The sequence below is a fragment of the Oncorhynchus mykiss genome, chromosome 4 (genome assembly GCF_013265735.2).
Source record: "Oncorhynchus mykiss isolate Arlee chromosome 4, USDA_OmykA_1.1, whole genome shotgun sequence".
In the NCBI taxonomy this organism is placed as follows: Eukaryota; Metazoa; Chordata; class Actinopteri; order Salmoniformes; family Salmonidae; genus Oncorhynchus; species Oncorhynchus mykiss.
Genome location: NC_048568.1, coordinates 26427501 through 26432500, shown reverse-complemented (window position 1 = coordinate 26432500; position 5000 = coordinate 26427501). Strand labels below are relative to the sequence as shown.

The window sequence follows — 5000 nt, the reverse complement described above, 5'->3', positions numbered from 1 at the left end:
CTCCAAAGCAAAGCCTGGGTAGATGGCTGGGCTAACACTAAAGCTAACCGCTAACCCGTTGATCAGAGGCAGTGGGTGTAATTGGCCTTCTTTAATACTGGACCAACTGTCATTTTGGATCAGAAGGAGAATAACAGAGGAAAATCGATGCCACACAGCCAATAGTGCACGAAGCTCCCAGAAAACAGCCTTGAGAAATTGCTGAGAGAGGAAGAAATCTAGAAGACAGTGAAGCCCTCGATGTCACTGGACTAAAAACGACATTTCTGCTACGAAAACCCAGAGTGTTATTTACAGATCTATACTGAATAATGCATAAAGGAATGACAAGTGTATGAAGCTACTTTACTCTCTCTCCAACCCCAGAGGGGGAATTGAAACGCTCACTGGAGTTGTCTCTGAGAAGAGTGAGATACAGCTGCGTACAGTTAAGACTCCAGTATACCTCATCTGGATGTCTATGTCAGGTGTTATAACCTCTGTCAATTGCTATAAGCTCTATGTCAGTTGTTATAACCTCTATGTCAGTTGTTATAACTTCTATGTCAGGTGTTATAACCTCTATGTCAGGTGTTTCAACCCTTCACCCATTATTAACAATGACGTTTTGTCAATTCACCAGTAACCAGATGGACTAGGAGTTGAAGTAGGTTACTTCATGTCTCTCCCTCTCCGTCCGTCCGTCTCTCTCTCTCTCTCTCTCTCTCTCTCTCTCTCTCTCTCTCTCTCTCTCTCTCTCTCTCTCTCTCTCTCTCTCTCTCTCTCTCTCTCTCTCTCTCTCTCTCTCTCTCTCTCTCTCTCTCTCTCTCTCTCTCTCTCTCTCTCTCTCTCTCTCTCTCTCTCTCTCTCTCTCTCTCTCTCTCTCTCTCTCTCTCTCTCTCTCTCTCTCTCTCTCTCTCTCTCTCTCTCTCTCTCTCTGAGTCTGAGAGCTCTTGTGTGGCTCTGTTCATAATAGATAAGAGAGAGAGAGGTCCCTTGCTGTAACCTAAGCAGTAGTGAGAGTAATGGATGTGAAGGACTTCCTTCTCAGCTGTCAAAGAGGAAAGTATCTAACTGGCACGGTAGACACACACACACACACACACACACACACACACACACACACACACACACACACACACACACACACACACACACACAAATAGAAACTCCAACCCAGAGGGAGGAAGAATGGGTTTGTCCCAACATGTCTCTCAACCCTCCTTCCACACTACTGTATTCTCTATTATCCCTACACACTACTGTCCTCTCTATTATTCCCTACACACTACTGTCCTCTCTATTATTCCCTACACACTACTGTACTCTCTATTATCCCCTACACACTACTGTCCTCTCTATTATTCCCTACACACTACTGTCCTCTCTATTATTCCCTACACACTACTGTACTCTCTATTATCCCTACACACTACTGTCCTCTCTATTATCCCCTACACACTACTGTACTCTCTATTATCCCTACACACTACTGTACTCTCTATTATCCCCTACACACTACTGTACTCTCTATTATCCCTACACACTACTGTACTCTCTATTATCCCCTACACACTACTGTCCTCTCTATTATCCCTACACACTACTGTACTCTCTATTATCCCCTACACACTACTGTACTCTCTATTATCCCTACACACTACTGTCCTCTCTATTATCCCCTACACACTACTGTACTCTCTATTATCCCCTACACACTACTGCATTCTCTATTATCCCTACACACTACTGTACTCTCTATTATCCCTACACACTACTGTCCTCTCTATTATTCCCTACACACTACTGTCCTCTCTATTATCCCCTACACACTACTGTACTCTCTATTATCCCCTACACACTACTGTATTCTCTATTATCCCTACACACTACTGTACTCTCTATTATCCCTACACACTACTGTCCTCTCTATTATCCCCTACACACTACTGTACTCTCTATTATCCCCTACACACTACTGTATTCTCTATTATCCCTACACACTACTGTACTCTCTATTATCCCTACACACTACTGTATTCTCTATTATCCCTACACACTACTGTACTCTCTATTATCCCCTACACACTACTGTACTCTCTATTATCCCCTACACACTACTGTATTCTCTATTATCCCTACACACTACTGTACTCTCTATTATCCCTACACACTACTGTACTCTCTATTATCCCTACACACTACTGTATTCTCTATTATCCCTACACACTACTGTACTCTCTATTATCCCTACACACTACTGTACTCTCTATTATCCCTACACACTACTGTACTCTCTATTATCCCTACACACTACTGTACTCTCTATTATTCCCTACACACTACTGTCCTCTCTATTATCCCCTACACACTACTGTACTCTCTATTATCCCTACACACTACTGTACTCTCTATTATCCCTACACACTACTGTACTCTCTATTATCCCTACACACTACTGTACTCTCTATTATTCCCTACACACTACTGTACTCTCTATTATCCCTACACACTACTGTACTCTCTATTATCCCCTACACACTACTGTACTCTCTATTATCCCTACACACTACTGTCCTCTCTATTATCCCTACACACTACTGTACTCTCTATTATCCCTACACACTACTGTACTCTCTATTATCCCTACACACTACTGTACTCTCTATTATCCCTACACACTACTGTACTCTCTATTATCCCTACACACTACTGTACTCTCTATTATCCCCTACACACTACTGTACTCTCTATTATCCCTACACACTACTGTACTCTCTATTATCCCTACACACTACTGTACTCTCTATTATCCCTACACACTACTGTACTCTCTATTATTCCCTACACACTACTGTCCTCTCTATTATCCCTACACACTACTGTACTCTCTATTATCCCTACACACTACTGTACTCTCTATTATTCCCTACACACTACTGTCCTCTCTATTATCCCCTACACACTACTGTACTCTCTATTATCCCCTACACACTACTGTACTCTCTATTATCCCTACACACTACTGTACTCTCTATTATTCCCTACACACTACTGTACTCTCTATTATCCCCTACACACTACTGTACTCTCTATTATCCCCTACACACTACTGTCCTCTCTATTATCCCTACACACTACTGTACTCTCTATTATCCCCTACACACTACTGTACTCTCTATTATTCCTACACACTACTGTACTCTCTATTATCCCCTACACACTACTGTACTCTCTATTATCCCCTACACACTACTGTCCTCTCTATTATCCCTACACACTACTGTACTCTCTATTATCCCCTACACACTACTGTACTCTCTATTATTCCCTACACACTACTGTACTCTCTATTATCCCTACACACTACTGTACTCTCTATTATCCCCTACACACTACTGTACTCTCTATTATCCCTACACACTACTGTACTCTCTATTATCCCCTACACACTACTGTACTCTCTATTATCCCCTACACACTACTGTACTCTCTATTATCCCTACACACTACTGTCCTCTCTATTATTCCCTACACACTACTGTACTCTCTATTATCCCCTACACACTACTGTATTCTCTATTATCCCCTACACACTACTGTACTCTCTATTATCCCTACACACTACTGTCCTCTCTATTATTCCCTACACACTACTGTACTCTCTATTATCCCCTACACACTACTGTATTCTCTATTATCCCCTACACACTACTGTACTCTCTATTATTCCCTACACACTACTGTACTCTCTATTATCCCCTACACACTACTGTATTCTCTATTATCCCCTACACACTACTGTACTCTCTATTATCCCTACACACTACTGTCCTCTCTATTATCCCCTACACACTACTGTACTCTCTATTATCCCCTACACACTACTGTACTCTCTATTATCCCTACACACTACTGTCCTCTCTATTATCCCTACACACTACTGTACTCTCTATTATCCCCTACACACTACTGTACTCTCTATTATCCCCTACACACTACTGTACTCTCTATCATCCCTACACACTACTGTACTCTCTATCATCCCTACACACTACTGTACTCTCTATCATCCCTACACACTACTGTCCTCTCTATTATCCCTACACACTACTGTACTCTCTATTATCCCCTACACACTACTGTACTCTCTATTATCCCTACACACTACTGTCCTCTCTATTATCCCTACACACTACTGTACTCTCTATTATCCCCTACACACTACTGTACTCTCTATTATCCCCTACACACTACTGTACTCTCTATCATCCCTACACACTACTGTACTCTCTATTATCCCCTACACACTACTGTACTCTCTATTATCCCCTACACACTACTGTACTCTCTATCATCCCTACACACTACTGTACTCTCTATTATCCCCTACACACTACTGTACTCTCTATTATCCCCTACACACTACTGTCCTCTCTATTATCCCTACACACTACTGTACTCTCTATTATCCCCTACACACTACTGTACTCTCTATTATCCCCTACACACTACTGTACTCTCTATTATCCCCTACACACTACTGTACTCTCTATTATCCCTACACACTACTGTACTCTCTATTATCCCTACACACTACTGTACTCTCTATTATTCCCTACACACTACTGTACTCTCTATTATCCCTACACACTACTGTATTCTCTATTATCCCTACACACTACTGTACTCTCTATTATCCCTACACACTACTGTACTCTCTATTATCCCCTACACACTACTGTACTCTCTATTATCCCCTACACACTACTGTACTCTCTATTATTCCCTACACACTACTGTACTCTCTATTATCCCTACACACTACTGTACTCTCTATTATCCCCTACACACTACTGTACTCTCTATTATCCCTACACACTACTGTACTCTCTATTATCCCCTACACACTAATGTACTCTCTATTATCCCCTACACACTACTGTACTCTCTATTATCCCTACACGCTACTGTACTCTCTATTATTCCCTACACACTACTGTACTCTCTATTATCCCCTA

At 41.6% G+C, this 5000-nt stretch overlaps 1 protein-coding gene across 4 annotated transcripts in view; it reads right to left on the bottom strand.

Moving 5' to 3' along the window:
* Nucleotides 1–5000, bottom strand: part of LOC110522372 (WASP family member 1) — a 138126-nt gene that overhangs the window by 33176 nt on the left and 99950 nt on the right. The gene's annotated exons all lie outside the window — the stretch shown is intronic.